The sequence below is a fragment of the Charadrius vociferus genome, unplaced genomic scaffold (assembly GCF_000708025.1).
Source record: "Charadrius vociferus isolate BGI_N301 unplaced genomic scaffold, ASM70802v2 scaffold235, whole genome shotgun sequence".
In the NCBI taxonomy this organism is placed as follows: domain Eukaryota; kingdom Metazoa; phylum Chordata; class Aves; order Charadriiformes; family Charadriidae; genus Charadrius; species Charadrius vociferus.
In genome coordinates this window covers 3,043,897-3,063,791 of record NW_009648536.1, presented here as the reverse complement: position 1 = coordinate 3,063,791, position 19,895 = coordinate 3,043,897, and positions in this window count along the sequence as shown.

Here is a 19,895-nt window from a genome sequence, read left to right as displayed (position 1 = left end):
AGGAAGGGTGGAAAAGACCTTTTCTGTGTTTATGAAATATGCATGAAGGGACAACCAGCTATGTATGGCAGTATTTTGTCTTGTATTGTCTCAGAGTGCATCCAGATGAGCTGTGGTAAATTGAGCCAAGGCAATATAAGATGCTGCACTCCGTGAGCTGGCAGTTGCCCTCACTGCAGCTAAGCAGGCAAAGACGGTAGTAACTGCAGGTTCCTTAGCACTGAAGTTCACAGCCTGCCATATTAATTTCAGGTGCCTTGTGTTTTGTTTTCCATATGTGATGCCAGATGGATGCACTGTGAGAGGGGCCATTCCATGTGCTTTCAGGAAGGTTAACGAAACCCAGTGAAAAGCAGATAGGAAACAGCATAGCCTGTCTCATCCTAGTCCTATTAGTTACTGAATGGTTTGCATCTCTGAAATACTTAAGATTTTCTGACACCTTTTTTCTCCCCTTTTGCATTACTATTATATAGCTTATTATACAAAGAACACATTCTCTTTTCTTTTTGAACTTTAACTTTGAACTACATTCTTGGCCAGCAGGGCAGTGAGTGGTAATGGTTTCCACAGTCTAATTATGTTTTGTATGGGATAATATTTCCTTTTATCAAGCCTGAATTTGCCACCTTTTGATTTCTTTGAATGCTTCATTGTCATGCGTGTTATGAGACAGGAAGAAGAGAGGTTTCTTCTCTGCTTTCTCTAACATTCATTATTTTGTATGTCTCCTCTTATTCACAGCCTTTCACAAATAAACAATCCCAGTCTTTTTAATCTATCTTCCTCAACATTTTTCTCATGTACTTAATAATTTTCAGTGCCCTGCTCTGACCCCTGTCTAATTCTGCAATATCCTTTGTGGGAGGGGGTGCTGGGTGCAGTAGTTGAATACCAGATGAGACCCTGCCATCTATGTGTATTCCCTACCGTAACACAAAGAGCAGAAGTCAGTTTAAGCTGTTATGTTATGGAAATTTCATAAAAGGCCTAACTTTTCATAATAGCCAAGCCAGGAATAATACTGGGCTTATGTTCTATTTATGAAAGAAACCTCCAATATGACTTTATTTTGTGCACCATTCCTGATGCCAGCTGTATCTGGAAATGCTTTATGGAATATCAGAACAAAACAATTCTATAGTAAACAATGGCAGTGAGAAATAACAGCTAAGGATAGATCTGGAAGAGTATTTAGACCCCAAACTCCTGTATAGTCCAAGGAAAAACTCTGGTTGCTATAGGTTGCTAAATGAGTCTATATTCTCAAAACATTTGAGCTGGCATCTGTGCTTTGAAGCAAGTTTCTTGTTTGCCCCTATTTACCACAGTTTGGTTCTCACAGCAGGCACTCTCTCCAAGGAAACAGAGCAAGAAGACGAGTCTCAGCCACTAACGACTGTCTAGCCCACAGCTCCAGACTACAGTTAATACGAAATAAAGCCCTTGTAATGCATGTAGTGTGGACCTCAGGTCCTTTGCATCCCATGGATTGCTCTGTAGACGCGGTCCAGTTGTGCTGTAGTCCTTGCCAGTGCCAGCTGACCAGTGCATTCAAGCAGCTGAGCCAAAGGCCCAAAACATCCAATAACTTACAGTTATGATCGACTTTACTCACATGAGTAAGCCTCCCAACACTGTCTCTACTAACAGGTGAGGAAATGTGTTGTCATTGAAACAGGCCGTATCAGGAGACCTTTCAGTGCTTAGCCCCCATGTGCTGAATAAGAAGAGACACATGGGGTATGGAAGTAAGGGTTGAATCTGAGCTTGCTTTGGAACAAATTCTGGATTTCTCCTGGCAAGACATCCATGCAGAGCAGTGCTGGGAGTGGTTTTGGGGAGGACAAGGAGGGACAAGGACCATTTCTAGATACAGGGAGCACTGGTCCACTAAACGCTGCCTGCAGCGAGCACAGAGTCACATCTTGACTTCAGGTGCATCCCAAAGGAATTGTGCTTGTGCCTTGGCATGCATCTGACTGTGTGGAGATCAGGCAGGAGATAATCCCGTATGGCACCTGTGGCTTATCCTCGAGGTCCTGCCCAGAGCTTTCCTCCAGCAGCATGCATTGGTAGGAGGCAGTGCTGAAAAGGTGGGGGAAAAAACGGCAAAGTAGGGTTACAACTTTTATAGACTTTTTCAAGTTCCTGTTACTTCATCAGACTGAGAAGCTGAAAGGTAAACCCAGGGGGAATGAAGATTAGAGGAGGAGGGAGGAGATAAAGAACAAATACCGGGAGAAAATACCTGGGAATAGTAGTAATGGACACAAGGTAGGAACGGGACCAGCCTGGTTGCCCGCAAACCCCATTGATTAGCAACACAGAAAAACTCCTTAGTGCTGTATCTTTTTCTCCAGACACAGAGGGCAATGGAAATACAATCTTCTGTTTGCAAAGCAAAAGCATCAGAGGATAAAGATAGGGCACATATGGGAACATCTGCACTTCCTGAAAGATAAGCATGCAATAGGATGGAAGCTCTGACAGAATCACAGGCAAGCTTGTTCTAATAATCCAGAAGAAATGTCCCTGCTTCTTCCTTACTTGTTGTACTAAATATTGCAACCAAATAGCTCTGCCAATTCCAGTAATCCTTACTACTGGTGGTCAAAACTGGGAGCAACACCAAGTGTTTACAAAGTGAGCAGATCTAACTGTATGGGAAGAAAGAAAAATCATGGACGCAAATACAAACATATTTAGGGTAAACATAAAATAGAAATAAATGTAAACATATAGAATAAATGCATATTGGATAAACAGAAATATATTTTATATATTATATAAACATATAGTTACAACGTATCATAGACGTAAATGATATAGCTACAGGAATATTGGTATTTCTGGTTCCAACCAGTAAGACTCTGGTGCCTCTACTCAGAAAAGGAAGGTAGGGGTGCCAGCCAGTCTGGTAAGGGATAAAATGTCCGTTTAAAGGGTTTGGTTTTTTTCTGCAAACCTATAACTGCATCGCTTGGAGCGTGTACCCCAAGCCGTGTTCTGTGGAGAATAAGGGTTCCATATGTGAGAGAAGAAACTGGAAAACAAAGCGAGACAGTAACAACAGGCAAACTAGTAGCATATCAAAGTATAAAGCTAGTTAGCATGGGGGTGGTGGATAATTAAACCACAGGAAAATCCCTAAAATTTGTATTAGGAAAGAACTCGTCTATGTTCAAGCTTTTGGTCTTAGCAAATGGAGGTTGATTCCAAAATGAAGCGGGCTGTTTAAGACAATTGTTAAGATTGTCTAAATTTCTATATGTATACAGCAAATTCTTGAGACACTCTTCCTCTCTTTTGAGTGTCTCTGATATGTCACAAGTGTGCACACAGGGCCCCAGTGCAAAACAACCATTGGTTTATTATATTTGAAAAGTTATTTTGATCCTCTGAGTAAAAAGGCATGGACTTGTGCAAAGCAATATTATTAGTGTCAGAGGCCTTTTGGTTTAAATTTATGTTTGTTTGGGGTTTTTTTAGGTAAGAACTGTGCAACCACATTCACTTTCTAAATTTGACAGCACTGGACAGACATCTTCCAGTTTAGGTCTGATGGATTCATGCAAAAGTAAGCACAAATGAACACACTCTCTCTCTTTCTTTCCACGTGTATGCAGCAATTTGCAGGACCGGAGCCAAAAATTGGAGTCTACTGTTAAATGCTAATGCAAAGAGCAGCTGGAGGATGCTGTTTGCTGTGCACAGCTGTTACATGCATTGGCCTTACAAAATCCAAAAATTCTGCCAACTTTTACCAAGTGTCATCTATTCATACCTTCCTTATCTGTGCGTATATAGGCATGGCATGTGCTTGTAATGATTCAATTTCAGGACTGGAGAAAAAGGACATTCATAAAGGGCTTTCAAAATGGTTTTTTTTCAATTCTTTTCACACATTATTATAGTTTTGAGAGGATTGTACACCAAATGACAACTGTGGCTTTAAAATGAACTAAGTTTGATTATGTTAAAGTGACATTCACATCCTTATTTAACAAGATACAATATTTTTGCAAATTAGAATTTTCCTTTTGATTGGGAAAACAGTCTCAAAATTGCTCCCTTGATGATAATGTAACTGTGAGAAATCTATACTGATGACATTAGAGCACAGTTATCAGCCTTTTGTTCATACTGTTCCAAAGAGTAATGGGATCTTTTGCAGTGATTTATCCTCAAATATTCTTTCACGGTCAGAAAAGCCAATCTCTGTACAAAGTATGAGAGGGCTTCTGATATGCAATTATCACTTAAGGACTCACACACCAAGTGAGGTGAAATTAAACTTACATAATTGCATCTTCTAGGCTGGAGAGATCTCTCAGTCATGGACTTGCTTGAGAGTAATCACTTCTCTGTGTTCTGCTTGCAGACAAGACATGGTTTGAGTGCTTGCACTATCTTCTCACTCAACAGAGCTGGCCAAAGACAGTTTGTGGGAACCAGGATATTTTTTTTTTTCTAAAAATCATGTATCTGAAAATAAAAAGATTTTAAAACCAAAATATTTGCTCACTCACATGCATTCAGGCAGAACATATTATCTACTGCCTGGGGCTGATGGACTAGGTTGAGAAATAAGTCCAAGAGATGAGAAGTATTGTCTTTTATGTTGCTGATTTCCAAGATTCATTTGTATAATTTAATTTTGATTTAACTTTGAAGGGACAGAAAAGGGTATAAAGAGTTCAGCATTCAAGCTGTCATTGTCATGTCCTCACGGCTTTCATAACAATTCACAAACAGCATCTGAAATTGCTCAGAAACAGACTATCGTTATTCTTGCATAGTTGGTAACTTTTCCCCACTGTTATTATATTATACAGATATTAATGTGGTTAAACCAGAGGTATTGCAGATGAACTTTCAAATGCATAAACTATTTTGCTTTATGGATCACAAAACCCAAAACTTTCTAGTAAGCCATGTGACAGTGTTAAAGGCAGATGAAGTTCTGCCCAGGACACTAAAAGCTTTAAAAATCATTGGAGCACTTATCTCAGCTCCTTCCAACTACCAGGAGAGCAGCTAACAGTATCATTTACAGAGAAAACAGCTCATTTTCTCTCTCTGTCTCTTGTCCCTTGCTCCACAAATTTCATTGCAACTCTAAGTTAAAGCAGTGCTACAAAAGCCTAAAAAATATGAAATGTAATTATTGTACCTGGGCACGCACAGTAATTAGTAAAGTGAGAGTTTAACTGAGAACAGACTAATGAACAGGATGTCTGTAATCCATCGAAGGATTAACCAGGGCTACGAGAGACTTGTGATGCTGCAGGAAGGTACATAGACTAACGAGTCAGCAAGGACTGGACACCTGATGCTGATAATAGCTGATATTTTAATGTGAACTTAGGATAGGGATAGAGTAACTAATCAGTTAAAAAGTTCGTGAAAGATGCCTAATGTGAGATTATAAGTAATAGAAGAAGATGGAATATTATGTCTGAGGAACCAGTTACCTACAATTTAAAGGAGAGTGCATTTTGAACTCTGTCTTCAGGCTTTTGGGGGAGTGGATGATACTGTCACTGGTACATGCCTGAAACTACGTTGGCACCCTGCAAAAAGAAACCTGTGTGGTGAACCTGTGCTGTATCTTTTTGAACGTGTAAGCCCAGTTAAGAGTGTCCATTCCTGGAGTGGTGGGTTTAGAAGCAGGCGCTGGAGCCGTCATCTGTGACCAAGAGGGCAGCACTTGTCCCCTGGGGTACAGCAGTCCCAGTCATCACAGTGATGCTTTTGGAATAGGGGTGTTGGTGAGGACAGACTCAAGGAGAAGCAGTCAAAAGCAGCATTTTGGGTTTTAATAGAGAATAAGGAAATCCACGTCAGGGGAAATTATGTTGCAGTTATCCCCGTATGGCTTCTACTCCTTACATGGTGATTGTTATGAAAATGTTTAGGATCCACTTAAGTGACATAGCCAAATTGTGCTGAATTTTGTTATGACCAACCAGGACAAACCCTCAGTAACCATGGAAGAAGTCACTAATGGCCTTCTTTTGAGACATGTCCATCTGCCAAAGGTAATTCATACACAAGAATGATTCAAAGAACTGTATTCAGCATATGAATAAACGTGTAACTATTGCTGACTGTGATTTACCTCAGAGATAGAGACTCTGAAACTCCAGGCTTTGAATCTAAATCATATTCTTTCCCATGTATTCTGAGAACAAAATTCAGAGATCCTGACTTGATTACAGAAGTTGCTAGGATCCTTCTTCAACATTTCGGACCTTTCTAAAGCACATGGATGTACTTCAGTCTGTGGTCTGCATTTGAGGCATGATTAGCATTTCTTTATAAATGCCTTAATGAAATGTTGACATGTGAATCACACAAAAAATTGTATATGTTTGATGGTGCTTTCAGCATTAATGCTTTACTACAGTGAGGGAGAACCCATTTGATGGACTGACTTATGATTAAATGGAATGGCGAGAAATCCCCTAAACCCTTAGGAAGAACAGACTTCCTAAGAACAGACTGACAGGCAATGATAACAAAAGCTAAAATGATTCTTTAGGCTTATATCTACTTCTGTACAACTGCAGCCCTCTTTCACCCTGGTAGTGTCTACAAAACATAGGCAACAAGGTTCATGCATGACAATCTGGATCCAATTCTGAATTTCAAATTTTCAACGATGAGGATAAAAATGTATGATTGGTCTCCTATCAACCTGGGATACCTGGACCGATAGCAGGCTTCAAGTTGGGTTTTGCAAAGTGTTTCTGGCTGTGGAGACAGTTTACGGGGCTGTCTGGAAGGTACAGTGTGAGCTCCATGGTCAGTGGCACAGCATCTGAAGGAGGACACATAGTCAGAAGGATGGGCAGTCAGTGACATTATTTTTACAGATACCACTGGGAGACTGAACTCCCGTGGAGGCATTTTCTTGCCTTGTTGTAATCTTTCACGTCTGACTAAGGTTCTGACTCTGCTAAAGCTGAACTGCTCTGATTTTCCCACCATTATTTCTGACCCTTTTGGCTCAGTAGGAAATGGTGAAATCCATTTCCAGTCACAACACAACAGACAGAGAGAGAAGAGTCTGCATTGACCTCCAAGGCACTTCATTTAAGTTGCCTCATAATGTTTTAATGAATGTAACCTATGTGCTTACCTAAAAGTCAAAACCAGATTCCCCCTTCACTTGAATATCATGCAGTCTAAGCCACATAGTAATTTGGTTTCAGGACTGTCCAGTGGATGAGCTGCAGCCCCCATAGAGCTGCCTGAGGAGCCAGGCAGGGTCCTCCCTGGAGGAGTTTGGGGGCTCTGGCAGCGTAAGGCAGGTGGCTAAGATGAGCTAACAGCAAGATGAGGGAGGAAAGTAGGATTTCTTGCATGCACTTGTGTCTGTACATATCCACATCATGTTTGTCTAAAATACAGTCTTACTTCTGAGGTTTCAAAGGAATAAAGAGGGCACACATATGTGCTGTACAGCAGATTGAGCCTGTTCTTCTCAGTGCATCAGAACATCTGGATTTACATAAAAATTGGAGAGAAAGCAATGATGATTTGGCTAACATTCCACAGGGGATGAATTTCACTTCACTCACATAAGTCCTAAATAATAGGCTTTTATGTGACAGAGTGTAGGTGTCAAAATGCGAGGCTATAGTGCTCTCCTTTGTAGCGCAGATGCTTCCAGCCCAGTGCTCAACAGGCGAGAGCAAGTGTCGGGGTCTGTGTTCACAAGAGCCTGGGTCTTTCCCCATGACTGTTGCTGAGGGCTTCCCCACCGCTTTGGGTGAAACTGGTGGTAAGGGCCCCATCTGGCATGGAAGATGCATTGAAGACCATTTGTCTTGCTTTGTTCTAAGAGATGACAGACTGAACATTTACCTTTTCTTTTCATATAGAAGTAGCTGATATCAAACTCCAGTGGCTTGCATCTTTGTTTAAGGACTGAGGACAGTCTGCAGACACCCGTGCTGTTCAGTGGGTTATCGCATGAGAGTCACTGGGTGGTGTTCTGGCCTTTTCTACCCAGAAGGCACATCCAGCCTATAGCTGTTTTCTGACCTGGAAAAAGACTAAAGTAAACCCAAAGCTCCTGAGCTTTTTGGGGTATAGCTGTCTGTACCGCTGTTGCTTTTGGTCCCTGCCATGTTGCTGCGCTGAAGCTCTGAGCCAAATCAAAGATAAATCTGAGTTCTGGCATAGCTATAAGGAGGGTAGAGCACTGTGCATGTTTCCTCATCCATGCACTTGTTTCGTGAAAACAGCAGCAGTGATTTTTACATGATTTTTGTTTACTAGCACAAGCTTTGCACTTGCTTTCTCCCATTCTGTCTTTCTCTGTTGCTTCCATGCACATGTACACACACATAGGACAAAAGAGCAAGCTCCCATTATACATTCATTAAAATCCTGTAATTTAGCTGCAATTGCATTTAGTGGGGGCACAAAAAAAAATCAATGCTGGGAGACAAGCACTCCAGGGCTAAGTAATGAAAGGTCTTTGGGAGGCAAGACAGTCAGAGTCTGCCCAGAGCAATCCCAAGAGCACCCTTCGGATGGCAGCATTAATTTCTGTGTTTACCAAACACTGACAACTAAGTAAGCAAATGGAAATCAAGGCCCCACCTTTGTGAATGTAGTGCCCATCACAGATGTGGCCTTCTTTTTCCAATTACCTTGCCGGTGTATACAGGCTGTGGTGGATGGGTGCTGTGAGGGCTCACAGGAAATACAATCTCTTTCTACAACACAGACCAGAGTGAGAGAGAGACATGGAAAGCATGTCACCAGAGGGTATGGTTGAGAGATGGTTGATGAAACAGGGAAAGAAAAGCTGGAAAAAAGGGATCTTTTCAAGGGTTCTATGTGTTTTAGGAATGTCTTCGGTGTGGGGGATGTTCAGTTCGTTATTTGTGTAAGTAAAGGCAGAACCATTATGGATTTGGAGGGGAGCTCCGCTCCATACCATTGTGGAGAGCAAGCTGATGATCCATTGCCTGCATATCACATTCTCCCTTTGTAGTCTTGACATACATTCACCCAGTAATTCAAGAGTACCTTTGCAGCACTGATAGACAAGCACAGGTCTGAGCAATTGCTCGCTTCACTGGCTTGTGTTTTTCAGAACACATACAACACACGAGAAGATCTGTGAGGGACCCTGGAGCTACAGTTTGGGATTACCTTAACTATCAAGACATGCCCCATAATACCCTAGTCTCGTGGTTGAATTTTATTGGTGTCCTCATAGGAAAAGTAGAAAAACTCTGGAGAACAGGCAAACAAGGAACCACGTAGAAGCTGCTGAGGAGGTTTAGCTGGAGATGGGGAACCAGCAGGAGACAGATGAGGAGGCTAGATCCTACAGGACCTCCTGATGAAATTTACTAAGGTACAGTTTCAGATGACAGAGATTTGCATCTGCATGAAAGCAGTTGCACTTAGCCTGAAGAGCTGTATAATTCAGCAGCTCTATGGACCTTGATAGCTCCCTCCGCTCACATACGGGAGATTTCTTCCTGTGGCTTGGGATGCAGCTTAGGCATACCCTGTCAGATGAGGACCTCACCAAAGTGTGAAGGAGCCAGGCAGCAAGCAAATCTAAATCAATGGAGCACTGAGATTCCTTACTGACACCTTCATGTTTTTGGTGCAGTTGGTCCAGTGCAAAGCACATGATTTTGCATGCAGTAGAAACATTGATCCAGAAACTATTGACGAGAACAATGAACAATGAAACATAATGAACACTGATATCAACTCGTGCTAGTGGAAGCATATATATATATCCTAAATGACTATAAACATTTCCAACCTAGTGTTAGCAAGAATGATATTAATAGCAACAGTGACATAATGGATGGGGACCCAATACTCATCCTTCATTAGGAACATATGATGATATATGGAGGGGTGTTCTTATATTTACAAGCCAGAAAACATAAATACCATTGATTTGCTTGTGGTTTTCCCTGATAGATTAGACTGTCTAAAACTCTTCTCACAGAAATGAAGGCAATGGTGTCTGTAAAGTCCCGCTAAGAACAGCGCTCACACCTTGCCTTCAACCATAAATTACATCAAAAAAACATCTTTTACAAAGCACTGCCTTGGCCTCACTGAGCACACTTCAGTAGATCACCTGAAAAAAATAATTCATTTTCACAGAATTCACAGAATTCACAGAATTGTTAGGGTTGGAAGGGACCTCTGGAGATCATCTAGTCCAACCCTCCTGCCAGAGCAGGGTCACCTACAGCACGTTACACAGGACAGCGTCCAGGCGGGTTTTGAATGTCTCCAGAGTGGGAGACTCCACCACCTCTCTGGGCAGCCTGTTCCAGTGCTCCACTACCCTCAAAGTAAAGAAGTTCCTTCTCATGTTAAGATGGAACTTCCTATGTTCAAGTTTATGCCCATTACCCCTCGTCCTATCACTGGGTGCCACTGAAAAAAGACTGCTCCCATCCCCCTGGCATCCTCCCATTAAGTATTTGTATGTATTAATAAGATCCCCCCTCAATCTTCTTTTCTCTAGACTAAAGAGACCCAAGTCCCTCAGCCTTTCCTCATAAGAAAGGTGCTCCAGTCCCCTAATCATCTTTGTTGCCCTTTGCTGGACCCTCTCCAGCAGTTCCCTGTCTTTCTTGAACTGGGGAGCCCAGAACTGGACACAGTACTCCAGATGCGGTCTCACCAGGGCAGAGTAGAGGGGGAGGATGACCGCCCTCGACCTGCTGGCCACACTCTTCTTGATGCACCCCAGGATGCCATTCGCCTTCTTGGCCGCCAGGGCACATTGCTGGCTCATGGTCATCCTGTTGTCCACCAGGACTCCCAGGTCCCTCTCCACAGAGCTGCTCTCCGGGAGGTCAGCCCCCAACCTGTACTGGTGCATGGGGTTATTCCTCCCCAGGTGCAGTACCCTACACTTACCCTTATTGAACTTCATAAGGTTTCTTTCTGCCCAACTCTCCAGCCTGGCGAGGTCACGCTGTAAGGCAGCACAGCCTTCTGGCGTGTCAGCCACTCCTCCCAGTTTTGTGTCATCAGCAAACTTGCTGATGGTACACTCTATCCCTTCATCCAGATCATTGATGAATATGTTGAACAAAACTGGGCCCAGTACTGACCCCTGGGGGACACCACTTGTTACTAACCTCCAACTAGACTCTGCGCCACTAACCACAACCCTCTGAGCTCTATCTGTGAGCCAGTTCTCAATCCACCTCACCGTCCATTCATCTAAGCCACACTTCCTAAGCTTTCCTGTGAGGATGATGTGGGAGACAGTGTCGAAAGCCTTGCCAAAGTCAAGGTAGACAACATCCACTGCCCTCCCCTCATCCACCCATCTAGTTACTTTGTCATAGAAGGCTATCAGATTAGTCAGACATGACTTCCCCTTGGTGAATCCATGTTGACTACTTCTGATAATCTTCTTTTCATCCAGGTGCTTTGAGATGACTCCCAGAACAAGCTGCTCCATCATCTTCCCAGGGATGGAGGTGAGGCTGACCGGCCTGTAGTTTCCCGGGTCATCCTTCCTGCCCTTTTTGAAGACTGGAGTGACATTGGCTATCCTCCAGTCCTCAGGCACCTCACCTGTCCTCCAGGACCTTTCAAAGATAATGGAGAGAGGCCCAGCAATGACTTCCCCCAGCTCCCTCAGCACCCGAGGGTGCATCCCATCAGGCCCCATGGATTTATGTATATCCAATTTATCTAACTGATCTTTAACGTGCTCCTTGTCAACCAAGGGATAGTCTTGTTTCCCCCAGACTTTCTCTGTTACCTGCAAAGTCGGGGTCTCACAAGGACTGGCCCGAACAGTGAAGACAGAAGCAAAGAAGGCATTTAGCAACTCCGCCTTCTCTGCATCATCCGTCACCACAGCACCTGTCTCATTCAACAATGGGCCCACATTTTCCCTAGTTTTCCTTTTGTCTCCTATATACTTAAAGAAACCCTTCCTGTTGGCCTTGACATCCCTCGCCAGGTTCAATTCCAAGGCTGTCTTGGCTTTCCTTGTTTCCTCCCTGCATACCCTGACAGCATTCTTGTATTCCTCCCAAGCAGTCAGCCCCTTCTTCCACCTATTGTAAACTCCCTTCTTCCACCTGAGCCTTTTCAGAAGGTCCCTGCTCAGCCAAGCAGGTCTCCTTCTCCCCTTGCCTGATTTCTTTCTCTTTGGGATGCACTGATCCTGAGCTTGGAGGAGGTGACGCTTAAATAGCAGCCAGCTCTCTTGAGCCCCCTTACCCTCTAGAGCCCTTTCCCATGGGATTTCTCCAAGCAATTCTTTGAAACGATCAAATTTAGCCCTCCTGAAGTTTAGGGTTTCAACTCTACTTGTCATTTTGTCTATTCTACACTTAATCCTGAACTCTATCTTCTCATGATCGCTGCAGCCCAGTCTGCCCCCAACCTTTACATCCTCCACCAGTCCCTCTTTGTTTGTGAGTATCAGGTCCAGTAAAGCACCTCTCCTTGTAGGTTCCTCCACCACCTGAGTCAAAAAGTTGTCATTTTAATTAAGTTACGCAGTTTTAACAAAAATACTGCAAAGACAGAGCATGGTTTAAGTAGCATGAGGTGGTCTGGGCTGAGCCCTTGGAGATATCCTTATGTGACATAAGCCGTGGCTTCATCAATAGCTCATTCACATTTATTGTGTTCATTTCAGAGGGAAAAGAACCCTGAAAAGGTACCAGTCTCTTCTAACGGAAAAGTATGGGGCAGGACACAGTGCAGGGAAAATGGAGCTGTACTATGTGGCTCTACAGTTTGAGTGCTGACCTTTTCCTGTGCTATGGTCACTTCATGACACCCTGGTCTAAGCAATCCTCTGACCTGAACACAAGCAAACCATAGATGTGGCAGGCTCTGGCAAGAAGCAGCGCTGGCGCATTTCTTCACGCTTACTCCTCATCACCTTCAGCAAGGCTTGGCAAGCTCATGTACCTAAAGGGAACACAAGAGTGACTGTGGGATAGACATGAAAAGAGCTTACTGAGATAAAAGAAGAAAAATGGCAGGTGAGGGAGAGGAGTAATGTCTACCTGCTAGCTCATACTGAAAAAGAGAACCAGGTCTCAGTGAATCATGGGACAGAGGGTTGTATTCAAAGTACACACCCTTGCCAGTCTTCTTAGCTTGCCTTGGTAAATCTATATATGTCTGAATGCTTTTCTTTTACATCAGATTACACAGAATTAGCATAAAGCACTATATCACAAACAGTCCTCCATTTATAAAAATCCTAACGTTATTTTTTTTCCTCTTGTCTGTTAGTCCTTTATTTTCTAGGACCAATGATTTTCAGTCTAGCAATTCTAAAATGAACACTTACCAGAAGCTTAATCTGTACTCCTGCTATAATGCCCCAAACTCATGGGCTGGTACCTTTAAAACATTCGCATTCACAGAAGAGTGAAGGTTTTCTATGACCTACATTGTATTTTTTTCCCCTACCCCAATCTGACAAATTCTAGTGAGGGTACAAAACTAATTTTTTTTTCTTTCCTAATGGTAATTCAAGTCACCAAAACAAAGAGGCTGGGATGTGAAAGGAATCCAAAAGAACTGTACAGCCAGCTCCAAGTGCAAAGAAGATAAGCACATAGTTCCTCTCCATTTCCATGAGATCACAGCTACACATTCCAAACTGTCTGTGAATGTTAGAAAATAGCCTGAAGAAGCTCTCAGGAGGTCATCTTGTCTATTCACTTGACCCAAAGCAGTATCAGCACTCTTTTCTCATTCTTGAGAGGTGTTTATCTGCTCTATGCTTAAAAACCACCACTGGACAGACAACGCAACGTTTTCTAACATCCCGTTTCCATGATGGTACTGTCCTCCGACAGAGAAAAACAATTTGCTTCTGCTTTGCGGAGCATTTAGTATCTTTTAACAGTTGTCATGGCCCTGCATTCACCCTATCTCTTTTGAAGCTAAAAGCCTCCATTTCTTCCAAGTTCTTGCATATCACATTTTTTTGAAAGCTCTGAACATTTTTGTTGTTCTCATCTTGCCTCACTCTAATTAGTCTGTAGGTTTCTGGAGGTGCCATGTGCAAATGAGACACCGTACCCCGATTAAGGCTATGCGAGAGGAAGGATTATTTCACACGTTTTGCCGTAAGCCTGCTAAAACTCCTTTCTATGGTGTCTGCCTCATTCACAACAGCACAACACTACTGGCTTGTGTTTCACTTCCCATCCATCATAACTCCTATACCATTTCTGGTATACCACCTAGTTGTTCCCTTTCCCTCCTGGATTTGTGAAGCTGCCTTGTGCTCTTCTAAACTCCATCCTCTCTTTTTCTCAGAAGTAATTTCTTTAATTTCTCCAGTTTCTTTTTTTATTCTTATCCTGTTCCCCCAGTTGGTGGCAGTACCTCACAGTTTGCTTGCATGTTGTGTATTTGCGGACATGCTTTCTATTCCAGCATGTTGGTCATTAATGGCAAATCCATCATCTAGGGCAAATCCTCTGTGGTACCTCACTCAATACAACCTTACGGTCTGATGATAAATCACTGGTAACAGCTGTCTGTTTCTTAACACAGAGCTTGTACTCATTCTAGAGAAATTTTTTTGTTTGCTTATCTGAATACCATTCTGCTAAGTATGGGGTTTAAAAACAAAAGAAATGGGGGAAAAAAATGTGATGGTCATTTAGACATTAACTAAGATTTAAAGAAATCAAAATACAAGACAAGACTGTTTTCTTAGATGTGTCAGTACTTGCAATAACTTTACCATGGCTTTAAGTCCTGTCAGTATTCCTCTCCTCCAAGTAGAAAAGTTTTCTTAAGCTACATGCAACATATCTACACCTAAAATTTTTTAGATAATATCAGTGAAAATTCAAACTCACTTAGAATTTTTACAGCTTTTGAAGGAGCTGCTTATTCTGCAATGCAGATGCAAATGTTATCGTTCAGCATCTGCTATTGGTAAATACTGCTTTAAAGCAGCTGTCTGGGGACACAAAGAACCTCTGATGTGCCTTGAGACTTTGACTAGCCCCAGCAACAAGCACCGTATTCAGAGCGTTACAAGCTTTGGGCTTGTAGGATTGTGCAGGGACGCTTCAAGTCAGAACGCCTGGTTTTCTTAGGCAGAAAACCAGCTCTGTGCCCACAAAGGAAGAGCAGAAGGGGAACACAGACTCCCATCTCAATCTACTCCCACGTCTCTGGGGCCCGGGGTGGCCAGGTGTCATTCCTAGATGGGCTCCTCAGCCATATTTCCTTCAGTTTTGTTCTCTTTGCTACTGATACTGGTATTATTTAGCTACATTTGTTCAATGTGATAAATGACTTAGTCCCAAATCGGGTTGCAATTTAAGTTTACAATTTATTAAATGAATAAATGCAAGCAAACAGCGCTGGGTGCGCCGGGAGCCTCTGCTCTACCAAGACGCACACTGTACAGTTCCTGTTTCTGGTTTATATCCTTTCTGCTAATACACATTCTTTAAAAGGTGGGTCTGTGCGAATAAATTCCAGGAGTAGGCTTATCTCTTTCTGCACATGCCCTCGGGGTCTTCTTGGCTCCCATCTGGTGGTCTTCCTGGCTGCCTTCAGGATTACCCCAGATTCCACGTATGCGCATGGCCGTCCTCAGCTCACCCTTAGGGTGACTCCAGATTTTTATGGCTTGACACCATACGGTTAACAGCAAAACCGACCCAAACTAACACACAAGTATGTCTTTTACAAAAAGCTAAAACTATATACATTAACCACTCTATTTCTCTTAGGCCTGCGGTTATACAAGGGTATATAAGACAGAAAGTCATATTTCACCATGCGGCCCTAGCATTAGTCCATATTGACACGAATCAGGTGAACACATTTCACATTCAAGGACGATCTAAGTGGCAGTTTTGGCCTCATAAAGGTTGCTGTCTAAACTCAAAAGATGTAATTTAAGATGAAGATAGAAGCAACTTACTGCTTCTATGCAAGAAGCATATTCTTGCTCTGATTCAGTCGGGATGAAGCATGATAAATCACAGTTCATTATTTTCACTTTCATTGTATTTACGCCTTTTGCAAGAACTTTAGTACATAAGTGCATGGGGTAAACACACACAGCTGGCGTAATAGCACAGATGCAGGCTCGCACTACACTCATCTTTTCTGTCAATTCTTCATAGGGGCTGAACATACAAATTATAGTCTCAGCAATTTTCCATCGCGAGGGAGGCAGCAATGTCACATTCAGAGACACAGACTCACAGCACAAACCTGTTTCAATGGTTCCTTTCAGCAAGCTCACTCTCAGACCGTGGCTGTCAGTTAATAGGGTGGCATCTTCACATTTGCCAGGAACCCCATTTCCTGTTTCAGAGCATCTCCTCCACATCTACTTTCAGACTTCAGACTTTGTCCCTGGTGAATGTCCTCCAGGGAAGGTGCAGGAGCAGAATGAGACAAATGAAACAGCAGGCCATTTCACTTCTTTGCTCACATTTTTCTTCTGTGAAGAAAGAGTTGTGTCAAAAACCACATTGAACTGCCAGCATTATTCCCAGGTTAAGGTTACTTGACATGTTGGTTTCTCTATCTTGTTTTCACTCCATTTCAGATTGATTGCAATCACCTCAGGAGTTTGGTTTGGTTTGGTTTTTTGTGTAGGGGGTCTTTCACTTTCAAGAAGTACTCAGTGTACTTTGGAAAAGAGGTACCATCATCAGACCATGGATGGTTGAGAGTTATATTTAAAGTACAGCTACAGCCCAAAGAAAGAGAGATTACCTTTGTGCCTTATCTTCTCCACACAAAACAGACCAAATGAGCCAGAATCACAGTCCAGAATTACATGAAGAATTCATATTGGAATTACAGAAACATTTAGCAGTGTTGGAATGCCATTAGAGCTCCATCTTCTCTGCCTACAAGGGTCATGAAGAATTTAAAAACAAAATTTTGATACCATCAGCTGGTTTTCTCTTTATAGAGCTGTGAATTTGTAATGGCTCCATTTGTTACTCATGGCAGAGGTTTCCAAAATGTTTTGTCATTTCTCGGTCAATACACAGGGTGTTTTCTTGTGGACTGTAAAATTTAGTATTTCAAGAAGAAACTGAGTAGGGGTTAGAATAAATATTTGTCTCGAAGGAGATTTATGCATAGTGTTACATCAAACATAAAATGATGTTACAATGCCCTGGAGAAAACCACATGTTTTCTGGGGGACAGCATCATTCTCTCTGAGAGATAACTACTAGATAAACCATTTCTGATATACTAACATCAAATTAAAATTGAGGAAAGGCTCTGTGCTGGAAATATTTATTACTGTTCCCTCAAAACAAGAATACAGACTTCTCTTTTGATGGTCAGTTATGTAATGTTCTTCCAAAATCTTTGAAGTGGAAGAGGTCATTCTCATTTTTAAGTTTGGATACTCTCTAAAGGCCACACAGGAAACACAGTACCACAAAAAATCAGTACATTTGCTAATAAAACTTTTCAGAAAGTACATTTTGGAGGCTCACACTGTGCCATGTCACTCTGGGAGGAAATTAGAAAGAAATCTGCAACCACTCCAAATTATGCTAACTTTTCAAGATCAATTTCATCAGGTAGCCTTCTGTGACTGCTTGGCTTTAACCATTTTGGCCCTTTTGTAAGTTAGGCTGTCACCAGGAAGGCATAGCCTGCTGTGGTCAACAGGGTAGAAAGAGCTGGATAACTGGTAATCTTAACCCATAGTCATTTCCACTACACTGACTTTTGTCAAAATGTTTTTGAGGTCACTCATCAGGTGTTTTTGTCTGCAATTTGTCTGTAACTCAGACTCTAAAATATTCGTGCAACCTGAGGACACAGGAATTAAGGGGCAAAGAATTGACCAGAGCTGCAACAGAGTCGCCCATGAGTCACAGACCCATTGGAAGTTTATTTCAATGCGCAAGCACATCACTTTGATATTAGACACACATTCTTAAAGAGCCCACTTACTTATCCTAGTGTCACTTTTTTATCTAAGCACTTGTGACCTGCACAGCATGTCATATCACTGTTTATTTCAGTGTACTGTCAGATCCTTTGGCATAGACAGAATTGCAGTACGCAATGTGTGCAGTTTGTAATCCTATACAGTGTTACAATGCTGTAGAAAATGAGAGATGCTGCATGTTCTGTTTAAGCTGTTCTCAATTTTGTGCCCAACTTCAAAATTTGAAAAAATAAATGTGCAAGACAGTGGCGTGTTTCTGGGCAACAGGTTTCTGTGTGTTAGAACAAAACCCAGGGACTGGATAAGGAAATTTGGTTTGTGGGCTCTTCAAAGCTGCCCTCTAAGGAATTTTGGGGTACATAAGATGGCTGTATGCTCTTCAGTCCTTCAAGTCTCCAGTGGCCACAGCGGTGTGGCATCAAGACTGATGCATACTGGCTGCTCTCCATATCCTCCAGAAATGGCCCTTGTGTGGAAGGCTGAAACACAAGGCAACACAAATCTGTTATGCTTTCTTTCTACTGGCAGGAAAGGTGACTGCACAAGCTACTTTTGTAGGACAGGTTTGTGCATCACTGTGGCTGTGTAGTGCAGAATTACAGAAGGGCAGCCAAGGATGTGCCCTTGCTTTTAAGAAAAAAGGCAGTACTTAAAAAAAAAAAAAAAAAAAGCCTCTGTCACATATTGTATTTCAGTCCCATTCCACTGAATTGGATAGCTGCAAGGCTATTTGTATTGAAGGCTTGATCACTAGTGATAACACTGTCAACAGCATGGCATTGCCACCTATAGACAGCAAAGAAAAGCCAGTCTTAGACTGGCTTAGACTTAGCTTCACAGAGCTTTCTAAATTTTTTTGAGGGGCATATAAGAAACCCCGCAGAGGCAAGACATGTAAAAGATCTGGCACCTCCTCCCAGACTGGAAGTCCTGTTTTGTCCTTTAGATACGTAGACTGGGTCTTAACAAGGAATATTTGTTGAAACATAATTTTAAAAAATCAGAACAGTGTCCTTTCCACATTGCCCTCTATAGCACATCAGCCACTGGTGAACAGATTGCATGCCAGTTTGGAAACGTTTTAGCTGTTCACATGTTTTAAAAATAACAGCAATAATTTGCAACCAAAGTAGTATTGGAAAGCTGTGGATAGAGAAATGCAGGGAGAAAGTTTGGACAGCCCTAATTTAAATTTATCGGAAATTCTCCAATTCCTATCTCCTTCAGATGGACAGAGTAGAAAAAGTTGGAGATATTTAGCACTCTAGCTCCTAGAGAAGGGCTATTTCCATCCAGTCTTTCTGATCAGTCATAGTGCCAACCATCTCCTTCCCTGCCTAGTTAGCACTTCACTTCGGGATTACTTGTATAAAAAGTTATGTAACCTGGACCTGTCACTTAACTGAGGCATGGCCAACCCTTTGGAAACTGTGCCTCTAGCTCTATATACAGTTTGGAAAGGGAGTGTATTATTAAGAGTATCTGAAGAACAAACAAAATCAAGGGGCTACGACTGAGGTGCAGGGCTGTGGTTCTATTCTGCACTGTTCCTCAGAGGGCAGAAGTCATAGTGCTCTATTTTACCCTGTTTAAAAAGGGTAACGTTTTCAGATGTGGCAGCTGACTTTTAAGCACCCATATCTACATTTAAGCACCACCAAGAACGCAATCTCTTAACATTTAAGGTAGCAATGACCCCAGAATTGAAGTTGCAGGTGTTCAGTATCACTAACAAAATGGTTGACAATTAGGAACCTTCTTGGTTTACATAGATATCTATAGTAATTGTATAAGTTTTATTCCGCATGTAGACATTTGGTTTTAACTTTTCCATATAGTAGAATTCTTGTATGTTAGCCTAAGTCCCGCTAAAAGAATTGTTAGCCATTGCAGGTTCTTAGGGACATTTTCAAAATAGGGAAAG